Here is a 13,956-nt window from a genome sequence, read left to right on the forward strand (position 1 = left end):
TCATTACTTTGAATATTTCTTGCCAGTCCCTTCTTGCCTGCAATTTCTTTTGATAAATCAGTTGATAGTCTTATTGGGACCCCTTTGTACATAATTCTCTTCTCTCTTGCTGCTTTTAAGATTCTCTCTTTATCCTTAATTTTTGACATTTTGATTATAATGTGTCTTGGTGTGGTTCTCACTGGGTCCAGTTTTTTTGGAACTCTTTGTGCTTCCTGGACGTGTAAGTCTATTTCCTTCCCCAAGTTAGGGAAATTCTGCTTCATTATTTTTTCACCTAATTTTTAAATTTCTAGTTATTCTTCTTCACCTTCTGGCAGCCCTATGAATTGGATGTTGGCCTGCTTATAGCTGTTCAATAAGTTTCTGAGCCTCTCCTCATTTTCCTCACTTCTCGTTTCCTCTTTCTGCATTGGTTGACTGTTCCTTCCCTATGTTCCAATTTGTTGATTTGATTCCTGGTTTTCTCTCCCTCACCACTTGTTTCGTATGTGTTTTTGTTCATTTCAGCAGGACTAGCCTTCATTCCTTCCCTGTCTTTTTAAAGATCTGCTGTCAGGTCTGTAAGCATTTTTATAACCAAAGCTCTGAACTGACCTCAGAAAGATTTCCTATCTGCTGCTTCGATAGATTTTGCTGTCTGGTTAGCTGTGCCACTGGGATCTCTATCATGATCGGTGCCATCCTGACCGTTTTGTGTTTACCTTTGCTTCCTGGGCAGGGCTGTCACACCTCCTATGCTATAGGGTACGTAGCTCCCTGCACTCGTCACAACCAGGCAACCTGTCTCACCACGCTGTGGTATTTTCTGCGGGGGTTGGGGGTCCAAGATGGATTCCTGCCGTTCACTCTCTGCTGAGAGACCAGGAGCCTCCTCCTCTGTCCCCACCCCCTCTGGGCCTCACTGTCCAAGGCAATAGAGGTCTGCCTTCCCCAGCTTTGGAATCACAAGCTGACAGGTCTGGTTTGCGGCTGAGGGTGCTCCCCAGGTGCTCCTTGCCTCCCCTTAAATATGGGTGTCTGTGCTTACCACTGTCCTGCCGCCATCACTGCTGCTGCCACAGACAGCACAGCTTGAACTCTCCTCCCCAGCATCACCCACCTACCTGTCCAGATGAGCACCACTTCTTTATAGCTTCATATGTTGGACTTCCATTTATTTTCTGGAACTTCTGGTTGTTTCTGGTTTTGCGGTAGTTGTATTCCTTCTTAGTTGTGGAGGGAGACAGAGTGTGTCAGTCTAGGCCTCCATCTTGGCCAGAAGTCTCCTGTGTTTGTTTGCTTCTGTGTCCCAGGGAGAGCTGTTGCTCCTACTACATTGTAAGGGGCAGAGCCTTAGGGATTCATCAGTAATGGGTGACCTATTCCACCACGTTGTGGTGCTGTATGCGGGGGAGGGGTCTGAGAAGGAACAATGCCGCTTGCCCAGCAGTCTCTCCTTTCCCAGGCACTTCTCCCACTTCTACACTGGACTGGTGCCCCTCTAGCTGCTGCCCTGGCTGTCGTTCCCAGAGCGGGTGGGTCTGTGGATGTTCTGGATCTGTGGGGCCCTTTTAAACAAGCAGACTCTGCTGAGAGACTGACAGTTTCTGCCTCCGTCCCAACTCCCACTGGTCTGCACAGTCAGAAGCAATGAGGCTTGATTTTCCCTAGTGCTGGGACAGTGAGCTGTGCAGTCCAGTGAGGAGCTGGGAATGCTCCCCAGGTGTCCCTCCTGACTTTTTAAAACATGTGACTGCACTTTCTGCTGGCCTGCTGCTGTCACCACCACAGCGTGTCCTCTCTGCCCTGGCTCCACCCCTCCTACCTGTCTGGATGAGTATTTCTTCTTTATATCTTTGTTTGTTGGACTTCCATGCACTTTGATTTTCTGGAACTTCTGGTTGTTTCTAGTTTTGAGGTAGTTGTATTCCTTCTTAGTTGTGGAGGGAAACGAAGCATGTCTGTCTTCGCCTCCCTCTTGGCCGGAAGTCTCTCTTTTTTTTAAAAAAAAGAAAGTCCTATTCATTGATATTTTTTGAGAAAGAGACACACACATTGATTTATTTTTTCACTTATTGATGCACTCATTGGTTGATTCTAGTATGTGCCCTGGCTGAGCATCGAACCTGTTACCTTGGCATATCAGGACGATGCTCTAGCCAACTGAGCCACCTGGCCTGGGCTCCACATATATTCTTAATCTCTCTTAAGTCCTTTTGCCTCTAGCATCTGTCTTTTCTCCCCTTTCATCACCAATGCAAGAGCACAGTCTCACCCCCTTATTCCCCAAGGTGCACCTAAGCTAAACAGGTATGTTAAGGGATTCTTAAGGACTGGGGATATTTGGTAATACCAGAGGGTTACCACACCATAGCAGAGCTCAGCAAAGAGCTGTAAATTCAGAACGGAGCCATGGCTATTCTCCAGGTCCACCCCTACACTTCCAGGGATGGGACAGAGTACAAACAGAGGTCCCAACACTCACCCTCTCTCCCATGGTCTTCCCAACACCAGTCCACCCTGCACACGAGGGACCTCATGTATGAACACTCACCCGTGTTTAAACTCTGCACCACCCCCTTGGGAAGAGGCCTGCTAGGATCAGGGAAGTCCATGGTCCCAAAGAGTGGGGAGACTCGGTGTGCAAATGCCCCATTGGCCCCAAGCAGGGGTACGCTGGTCAGTATGGTTCTTTGTAGCTGAATGGCTTCTTCCTAACTCCCCCTTCATTCCTCTCCCACTGATAGCTTAAAATCAGTTGTGGTGTGATGGGAATGTGTCCGCACTGGAAAGTGGCAAACATCTCAATCTACAAACAAGTTTTTTTTCCCTGGAGAGCTGGTTTATCAGTACACCACTGGCCATGGACCCTCACTCCATCCACAGGGGCACAGCCGAGAAAAGGCCCGTTTGGGGCCCTCAGAGTTTGCTGTATATTAGAATCACCTGAGAGCTCTGGCAGCAGGCTATCAGTATTTTCAAGTTTCCTAGGTAATTCCAATGTACAGCCGAAGTTGCAGCCTGAAGCTCTAAAACATTAAACTTCAGGGTATATAAAAATGGCCTGGGGATCTTTTAAATGACAGAATCTGAGGCCTGGGATTCTGCATTTAATTAAGCTCTTAGGTACTACTGATGCTGCTGTTCTGTGGACCACACTTTAAGTAGTGAGAGTCTAAAGCACTACCCAATGGCGGTCGCATTATTCTGAGGACCCTTAGTTCTGCCTGTCTTGGAGAATTTCTCACTGAAGTTACCTTTCTCCTGACACCCTGACCTTAGCCTTTTTTTTTTTTTTTGGCAGTCTATTCTGATCCCTTTTTGCTATTCTGGGTGTGGGACACTCGTCTCCTGTGATGCCTTGGGAAATTCACCAATTCCTGCCATCTCATCATGTAGCACAGTTCTTCCAGACTGTGCTGGGAGGCTCATTTTCCTTTGTAACCAAACAAGTGTTTTCTTAAACAATCAGATTGTTTTTTTTCCGCTTTCCCCTGCTCCCCAGCCAACACCTCCAGAATTCCGAATCACAACTACTGCAATTTTTTGTTTCAGTGTTTTCCTTTCCTGTTATATCGGTAAAGACTGAGGCTTAGTGGAAAGGGCCCTGCTGCAGATATGAATGGCCTGCACAGAACAAGACGACATGCCAAAGAGGGGCCCTTAGTTGCACAGGCTATTGTCCCCAGGCCCCTGGCCAAGGGAAACACGTGACTTGTCTCAGAACCAAAATGATAGTGAATCTCTCATAGTTTGGTGTGCAAAAGTGGGACTAGAGAATAATGTAACTATACCCGATTCTATAGATAAATCTCTAGACCCGTGACCCCAGCTGAGTATTAGAATCAAACTTCTGATACCCTTGGTAGCCCTACTGAGGCTGACAGCACTTGACATGGTCCTGTCGCAGTGAGGGGTGGGTCTGCCTGAGCACCTTCACGGTCCAGGGCCAGTCCTGGCCCTTTGTGGCTCAGGGCTGGCCTGCCCTGGAACTCCGTGTTTGGGGATATTTTTCACAGTGACAGGAGGTTAGATCTAACCTAAGCTGCCCATGCCTCCCAGCTCCCTGAAACTCAGAATTCTGTTTCATAGGCTGTGCCCTTTGCCAAGACATGACTCTGAGGGGGCGAGCTCAGTTTCTGGCCTGCGGGAACTGCCGCTAAGCAGAGCTTTCCTGCGCTGCACATGATGTGTGGCTTCGGGTGGCTCTGCTCTTCCTGCTCAGAGGCATGGTATTCTCTAGATAAGCTGCAAGCCAGAGTCCTCTGCTGTCTGCAGTCCCTTTTCCTTTAATATCTAACTCAATAGCTGCAGTCTCCCTCATTTTCTGGAGGATTTCTGAAGCACTTCAGAGCCACCATGCACTCTGAATTCCTGATCTCACGGAAGACAGGTGCAGTACATCTCCCTGTATGTGGGAGAATCCTTTCCCCACCTTTCTGTCCCTCCCGTTCTCCCTACTCGCTGGGAGGGCCACTATCACAACTCTCTAGCACTAACAGACTTTAGCTGAAGGTTTAGGGGTAATGGAGGGGAATTCCAACTCTGGGCAGACCAAGAAAGCAATTTAAAATGAACAATGAGGCCCTGGCCAAGTGGCTCAGTAGGTTGGAGTGCATCCCATACACTGAAAGGTTGCAAGTTTGATCCCTGATTGGGGTGCATATGGGAGGCAACAGATTCATGTTTCTCTCTCACATTGATTGATGGTTTTTTTTTTTCTCTCTCTCCCTTCCTCTTTCTCAATTAACATGTTCTTGGATGAGGCTAAAAAATAAAAAATAAAATGAACTATGAGGCATTCTAACGTCATTGGCCGTCTTTGCCTTGGTGAATGGCTTACTAGTCATCTTTCATCTTAGGATCCCTGGGCCTCAGTGGTGCAAAGCTTCTCCTCCCTCTTCCCAGAGATCTCATCTTTCCTCTTTCCAGGGCCCTAGACCCCTGTCTCAGCACCTCCAGGGAAAATACCATTCTTGAAGCTTTATCAGGCAGTCCCATCTAGTTCCGTCTCTCGGGGATAAGTCTCTCCTTCCTGACCACTAATGGATCTCATCTTCCACAGCCCACTGTGTCCCATCAGGGTCATCCCATAAACAGCCACCTGCCACCAAGATCAGGACTGTTTCCTATATGCCAAAAGGGAGCATCAGCTTATCTTTCATAATGATTTTTTTCTTTCTGTTACATCAGAAATTTTAGGAATATTAACAGCAAATTAGAAAACAGTTTGGTTTTTTTTCTTTTTTTTTTTTTTAAGTCAAACATATGACCCAGCAATTCTTTCCTTCTGGGTATGTACCCAGAAGAATTGAAAGCAGGGGCTTGAACAGATATTTATACACCATGCTTATTGCAGATTTATTCATAGCAGTCAGAAGGTGAAAACAAGCCAAATGTTCATCGATAGATGAGTGAATAAACAAAATGTGGTATAGCCATAAAACGGAATATTATTCAGCCTTAAGAAGAAATAAAGTACTGATACATGATAGACCATAAAGGAACTTGGACAGCATTGTGCTAAGTGAAATTTGGCAGACACAAAAGAACAAATATTATATGATTCCACTTATATGAGGTCAAATTTATGGAGACAGAAAGAAGAAGAGAGGTTTTGGGTGCTGGGAGAAGGGAGAATGGGGAGCCACTGTTTCATGGTGGCAGAGTTTCTGTTTGGGATGATGAAAAGATTCTGGAAATTGGTAGAGGTGATCTCTGCACAGCAATATGAATATACATAATGTGAATGAACTGTATATTTGGAAATGGTTAAAATATATATACTTTACCACAATAAAAAAAAACCCCGGGAGTCTTGGCTCTTTCATCTTCTATACCCTCAGGTAAGACCCTTCTCCATACAAGTCCCTGGAGAGCCCTAGAGGGGACAGGTGATGGCTGAGGGCAGGGTGAGCTGGTTACAATTGCACAGCTGTGCCTGCAAAGGAGGGGCTGTTTTTCACATTCTGCTTCTCTTTGGGACTCAGCATCAACGCTTGGCTCTCAGGTAAGCCTTCCTGCTAAAGGTCCCAAATGTTTTGCTGTTTTCAGTTTTCACCTGTCTTTTGATTGGGTTGAATCCAGCTCCTTCCCTGGGATTAATATTCACAACAAGCAGCGAGCGATTAATTTAACCGGTTGAAATTTATTGTGCACTCGCCTTAACTCAAAGCCGGCTTCTGCTGGGTGTTTATTTTTCACCGATGATGCATTGCACACGACAGCCCCTCAGCATCTGAATGTAAAGCACACTGTTGTAGAGAATTCCTGCTTCCCCCTTCCCCTCCCCCGGCCCCCTGAAATCAACAGAGCTGAGTTCCATACTGCAGCTCAGGGAAGGTAATTCTTGATTGCTGGCCTGTGGGAACAGTTGGGAGCCTTAAGGCAGCTTGAGATTTGGATTTCATGCCCAGCGCATCGAGCTGGTGACTCATTTCATTTCAGGGGGCTACAGTCAATAAATTCTGATTCTAACTTACAAGCACATCCCACCCCACCCCCGCGGCCATTGCAGAAACAGCCGGAGAGTCTGAGCGTGTCTCTCAGACCAAGCATGAAATCCTCTCTGCCTGGTCCATTCTCACTCATGGTGGCACGTGTGCCATCAGGCATTGTGTAGCTCATCCAGCCCCGACCCCTCTCCTCCCACCTCACCTCGCTTCCTCTCACAGCCCTGGCCCTCCCTGCAAAGTGACTGTCTAGAGAGGACTCTAACCGCTGGTGCCTAACAAGGCAGAACAAAGGCCCTCATGCTCGCAGACTTCTATTTGGAGTGCATGACAATTTCAGAGCACAAATGGAAAAAGAAAAAAAAAAGATGGTTTGAAATCTATAGCTAGCTTTTATCAAACCAGAACTGGTAGCTCTTGGCTGACAATCATCCAGCATCTAAACCCCACAAGGGACGGCTCCTACTCGCAGCTTCTGGCTGGCTATTAGCTACCAGCCGCCTTCTGACCCTTTTTGCAGGGAAGTAACAGCTGGCAGCTGACAGAGGCGCTGGCAAAGTGGGCAACTTTCACTTCTCTGGAAACGGATGTAAGATTGGCAGGAAACAGGCATTTAAAATATGACGACTATAAGCATTTTCACTTGCCTTTCTTTATTATGCTTTTGGATTCCGGCTCTGATTGCTAAAATGTATTATGTGCTAAGGAGTTCGGAAGACATTTTTTTGTGCAGTAAATGTCCCAGCTCTTCCCCTGATGCTAACACCCACCCAGATAAAGGCTCGATCTGTAGGTGTTGTCTGCTTAGCAACCTTTGAAACAATTGTTAATAAACAAAGATGATAGACTAGTGGCCATAAGCATATAGGAGCTTGAATGTGGTGCTGACTAATTAAAACACAGCTTCAGCTTCTCAGAGCAGGTCAGGCAGGATCATGCGCGGTGCTACCGCAGGTGGGAAAAGTGCAGTTGGGATTAACTAGCGGTAACTTGGATAAAGATCAATTTAGACTAATTTTTCTGTTTGATGCATCACCCAGCCCTCCATTTTCCCGTCAGAAAGGGCAGAGGGGTTGGGTGTTAGCAGGAGGTGCCAGCTGAGGGGTGAGTGGCTGTGAGAGGGGACAACTGTCCTGGGGAGAGGAGGACATGCTGTGACCATCCACACCACAGCCACTAGGTACTAGCCACTTTACCACTTTGGCTCTCTTCACAGGGCAGAGCACTTTGAGGCCATAGTCAATATACTATGTGAAATATTGCTGTTTTCATTCTGATAATAACATTACAATCTGCTATTGTAATGGTTTACTTATATCAAAAGTTTCGTTAAACTGTAGATGTTCAAGTAATGTTTGTCCAAAGAGTAACACATGGATGAGCACAAAAAGCCTGGGTTCTGAATCCAAGTGGCCAAGAGGATAGAGAAATATCTAGAAGGTCAAAAGGACTAGCCTAGATGAAAGAGGGATGTTTCCATTACGGGCTTAAATGACACACATCTATATAGTATTCCTTCACTTATTGCGGGTATTACGTCTAGATGCCCCCATGATAGGTGAAAATTCGCGAAGTAGGAACCTTGCATTTATTTTAGTGTTTACATAGATTTTAAGCCCTGGCTGGTTTGGCTCAGTGGATTGAGCGTCGGCCTGCGAGCTAAGTGTCGCTGGTTCGATCTTCCAGTCAGGGCACATCAGAGAAGGAAAACTCTGACTCCAAAAAACCTCCGCTGCCTTGCGGCATACCTCTTCAGGGGAAAGGCTAAGGGAGTAAACCCCGACAGAAAATCCGGAGCCGGAGTCCCTAAGGCGGTTTGACGTTGTAGTTAACACCGGCAACTCCTGCGGCGCACCTGAAGCCAAGCTGTATTGACTCCGTCTTTCCCTTGGACCCTTCAGCTGCGAAGAGAGGGGGGGTCTGCTGCATGGGCAACAGCAGACCCTCCATATCACCCTGCCCAGGCTCTGTAGCTTTAGCTCCACTGGAGAGGACACTCCAGCGTCATCGCAAGATGTCGATTCAACACGGGAGGAGACAGATACCGTGTCACTCCCGAGTTGGACTGCACAGCCATTCTCGGCGGTGCAGATAGACTCTTAAGAAGCTACACCATCGTCTCTCGAGACGGACGGCTGCCGACGACATAGATTTTAAGGCTTTATAAACCATTCCCACACACTTAGAAACCGTTCCCAGTCCCTTATTAACCTTTTCCCCACTTTTATAAACACTACTTATGTTCTTAAACATATTCTACACTCTTAAACCTACGTAACTTTAACTACATACATGTACAGTACCACAAATCTCGCAATATAGCGAAAAATCCACGGTAATTAAATATATTTTTAAAAATCCTGTGATACAGTGAGGCCGCGATAAGTAAACCGTGATATACAGAGGGACTACTGTATACGCATTTTCAGAGAATTCTCAGAACACTGGGTTCTGTCTCTTATGCTTTTGCCTAAGGAAAAAAATGAGTCAATGTTCAGAGGAAGGTTTATTTTTCAAGACAATGCATGTAGCACATGGGTTTCTCTCTGCTCCCTCCCAAGGACCTATTAAAATGATAAAGAAAGAATAAGGAAGAGGTTTAACCCCATGAAGAGAGTGGAGGAGCGGGAGTTAGTGGATTTGGGAGAAGGGAGGTAAGAGAGAGGACTGTTGATTTTTCTCACTAGATCCTCTGTGCCATTTTTTTTTAATGGTGCAGATATATTACTCTGATTAAAAAAAGGTTGTTTTTTTTTTTAAGTTGGAAGGGATCTTTGTTGTCTTGGTTCTTACTCAAGTTTTTAATCAAGACCACACTTGTACCTCCTAAAGACTCAACTGCCATCCTATTTTTAACAACCCCCAGAGACAGGCAGCACCAGCCTCCTCAGCTGCGCCGTTTCATTGTCTGACAGTGTCCGTGGCTGTGATTCATGTTTCTCTTGCAGCTATAAGGTGATAATGTCCTGTCTGATGTCTGATGTACACCCAGGGAGTAGCCAGGCTCCGTTCAAAGAAATAAAATGTCCAGAACTCTCCTCTCTTTGTCTTATACAGCAACACAGTTTTATGTGTGATTAAGAAATGAAACAACAAAGGAAAGAATGTACTGAACTTATCAAAGTAGGAGAGTTGCTGCTTCACAAAAACCAACCAACCAAACAAACAGACAAAAACCCCCAACTAGTTCTTTCATTGTATTTCTGGTGCTATTAGGCTGACTCTGGGGAACCAGAGATGTGCTATATTGAAATAAAGAGTATGTAACACTTAACACCTACAGTCAGTCCATTGCAAAACTGAAATAGGCAGTTTGTCATTAGGGTTTTCCCATCATCCCTTGCTGGGTCTTTCTTCTTACTGTCCCCTCTCTCAGCTCCAAGGCACGTACTGCTCTCTAGGTGCCAGAAAAAAAACACTACCAACTATTTTATACTAAAGTGTCATTGATTTCTTGTGAATTCTACCCCAAGGACATTTGCATTCCATATCATTCTGGATCCACTCAAGAGAGAGAATCTACACAGTAACTTGGCCAAGGGAAGTATAATATGAAGAATCATTAACAAGAATAGGAGATTAAATAACAGAGAGCTAGTAAGGAGTAAAAGAGAATTCTAGAGAATACAGGAATGGCAGATAAGGAACAACAGCTGCCCTTAAAGCTGAGGTGGAATGCCCAAGGAAGAGCTCTCCCAGCTTCAGCTTCAGACGTGTTGAAGACGGCACAGCTGTGGCCCGTAGGACGGCAGAGGAGGCTCTTGGATGTTGCACTGGTGGGATTTGCTGGACATCTGCTTTCTAGGGTGTCAGGAAAAGCTGATCACAGGAAGACAGTTCACCAGAGGCACTCTGCTAAAAAACCACCTGAGGTGGGGGAAGTGTCAGGGAAGCTGCTAGCCACTGGGTGCTGGTGGCCGCCATGTATTACAGTGGCCAGGTACTGGAGGGGCCACCGAGGCCGCAAGAGCCTGCTAGGCTGTAGGAGTCTACCAAGCAAGCCTAAGAGAACGAGGACAGAAAACCCCTTCCTCCTACAGTGTCTCTTCAGCATCCTCCATTGACAAACCTTAATGTTGTGCCAGGTGCAAAAGGAAAATATTTAAAGGGTATAGATCTATTTTTGAAGAGCAGGTACTGAAGGATAGAGTTGGAGCTAAGAGGCAGTGGGTTGATAACTGGCACACATTTTAAAAGATCCAGGTAGAGTTCCAGAATAGACAGGCTAGAGTAGGTATGTCAGAGCAGGAGGGCTTTCTAACAGTTCAGAAATCACACCATGTAGGTGACATAAATGTATACCCGGTGAGTGGGATTGTTCGGTGTTGCTTCTAGGTAGGACAGGGGTGCTGTCAGGCCTGGAACTCCTCCGTTCCTAGATGCGGCTGCAAGTGGCTACATTCCCACTAATTCCATTTCTTTTTTCAAGCACACGAGGAGACAACACTCCCCAGGCTTCTTGCTTCTAGGTGGAGCATGCAACAAGTTCTGGTCAATGGAATATGAGAAGAAATAATAAATGCTATTTCTAGATCTGGCCCCTAACATGCATGTACCTTTAGGCCATCAGTTCACTATGCCTTCACTGATATCCAGATGAAGGCAGAGGACCCAGGAGAGGGCTCCAAAGAAGCTTTAGCGGGTGGTGGTATCAGAAGAGGGATAGAGCCTGAGTACAGCTCAGAGGAGATGCTCAGGAGAGCTGTTCAACCCACATTAGACTAGAATGGGACTAAATTGTGTTAAACCTCTAAGCCTTCTGGGAGTTGTGTTACTGCAGCTAGTGTTTATTTCTCTGACTGATACACTGGGCAAACTGCAGCTTGGGGACAACCTCAGTCTGAAAGTTAAATAGCAGAGGGATAATACCCATCATCCTTTTTGTTTTAGCTTATCAGAACAAGGAAGCTGGATATCATATTTCCTTTGGTAATGTGTCTCATAAGTGTGGTATTTCAGAGTCCCAGAGTCATTTCCCATAATCCACTGTGCAGGGCAAAACGTGGCAATGAGGGCTCTCTACTGAACAGAACAAAGACTCCCTGAAGATGAACATCAGGGCACATTTTTCTCACTTCTGAGAGTGAGTTGTTGGTACAAACCACAAAGTCGGTTGTTGACATGGAGACCTGCAGTTGACATCAGTGCGCAGAGAACTTGTCCCAGTGCATCGGGCTCAAGGTCTGGACCTCTTCCAGGGGCCTCTTCTCTCCCTGTTCATCAAAGAGCAGAGGCAGATTTGGTCCCCTCTGCAAATATTTAGGAAATTCATTGTCACACACACACACACACACACACACACACACGCACACATACATTTGTTTCCCTTCATCTTTTCCTTTCAGTATGTTGGAACTCTTTTTGGGTGTGTATTGGTTAAAAAGGAAGAATATTGCACAAGTGTTTTCTACCATCTATAACAACAAGTGAGATCCACTTCTGTGGCCTCTCCTGTTATTAGGCTGTCAGGCTTCAAAGCAATGGGAGACACCTTGGTACCCTCAGCCTGAGGGAAGCATCACCTCAGACCTCTGTGCTTCAAAGTCCTCTGGGAACTGACTGCTCAGACTTGCAGGTAGTGTGTTTATGTGATGCCCATGGGGTTAGCACATGTCGGCCAAAGGTCTGCCTCCTGTGATCGGGCACCTTGTGAGTGAATCACTTTTAACAGTAGCTTGGCACTGTGTAAAGTTCATGTAGTATGGCCATGAATTTGAGTCTGGAAAGAGCATGGTTTCCTGGGTGACAGGCAGTGAGGCTGGTCTGCTTTAAGACCCATTCACCCCACTGTTGAATTGCAAATTATATCAGCTGGAGGCCTTTGTGGCATAACAGGCCACAGAATGAGATTCTGCAGAAGGTCCAAGGTCAGACCCTGGTACAGATGCCCATGCCCATGGATTCTGCTGAAGGCAGCACCCTCTAACCCCAAACAGACGCTTTTCTGGAGGTTGTGATGAACTCCAGAGGGACAGCAGTGGATGAAGTGAGGTGGAGTGGGTTGGGGGCCTGACAATGTTATTCCTCCCCATGTGGTTGTGCGGTTCTATTTTAGAATTCTGGTTTAGGATAAATAATCTCCAAACGAACTCACTGAATCAAAACATTTTAGGGTTTTTTTACATTGAAATTCCCAGATTTGCTACAGAATCCACATTTTCGGCTTTGTTTTTTATTTGATAGGGCTGCACATGTTGACAATTTTGAACGTGAGGGACCTGGAGCCTGCAGAGCTGAGAGCTTTTCACATGCCTAAGCCCCAGACCAAATGAGCCCTGACAGGCTGGCTTGTGGCAACTGCTAGGCTGCCGAAGATGTTTCAAATCATTATGCTCAAAAAACAAAAGGAAAAAGGAAAAAAAGTGGATGCAGGGCTTGGAAAGGTGAAAGGGAGGCCAAGGGAGTAGGGCAGATGTTGGAGGAAGGGAGTGACACCCTAAAAAAATGTGAAGTCTGGGTTAGACCCAGAATGTCCCCAACGCCAGCCATAGAGTCAGCTTTGCAGGTTGGGGGATGGGATGTGGCCACAGAGGACGCTCAGTGCCTCTGGGGCTGCGAACTCTCCTCTGGGGAAGACCTGGGATGCTGCTGCTGCTGTGGATCCTTCCATCCCAAAAAGGAGGTGCAGAAAGAGGAGGCCAAGTGCTGCAAGGAGGGACTTCTGACCCAGAACCGCTCCTGTGCAAACTCAGCCCACACTAGAGGAGGTGTCAGGTGCAGAGATTAGGAGAGTGGATTCTGGCCTGAAGCAGTGAGCACTCAGTTCCTGGCTCCCCCCACTTTATTAGGGTTTGAACAAGTCACTTAGCCACCTTGTTTTCTCAACTATGAAATGCAAATAATAGACTTACTATGTGTAAAGTGTTTAGAACAGAACATGGCATATCAGGGATTGATTTAGGAGGAAGTAGTCATTGTGTAAGAACCTGTAGGGGAAGAAAAAGAGATTAAGTCCTTTTCCTCTCCATGCTTGAGACCGCTGATGCTTCATGAACATAGAAAATCTATTGGCAGACACAGGAGGCCCGGCACACACAAAAAAAATCAGTGCAGCATCAATATGTCCCTAGATTCCTCCCTTTTGTTTAGGCAGCATGGGGTGGAAAGACCTCTGGGCAGGCAGTCAAGGGACCTGTGTTTCTACCTCAGCCCTCTCACAGGAATCATAGGTCACCTGCCCAATCTCCCTGGCTTTCACTTATTTATAGATGCTTACAACAATGGAGTGGCCCCTTGCAGTTAATCTAGTCCATATCCATAATGTTGACAAGAGCATTGAAAACTGCTACTATAAGCATTTATTGAAGGCTTCCTGTCTCAGACACTATTCTTAGTGCTTAACATGAATTATCTTCTGATGTGTGATAGTTAATGCTTTTATACCCATTTTATAGATGGGAACACTGAGGAAGGGAAGTTAAAAAACATATTATTTTCTATATAGTAACTCATTATAAATTAACATGCCTGAGGTAGGTCTTATCTCTATAGGTGAGAAAATGAGGCTCTGAGAAGTTAAACA

The sequence above is a fragment of the Furipterus horrens genome, unplaced genomic scaffold (assembly GCF_987537825.1).
Source record: "Furipterus horrens unplaced genomic scaffold, mFurHor1.1.pri manual_scaffold_6, whole genome shotgun sequence".
Lineage (NCBI taxonomy): Eukaryota > Metazoa > Chordata > Mammalia > Chiroptera > Furipteridae > Furipterus > Furipterus horrens.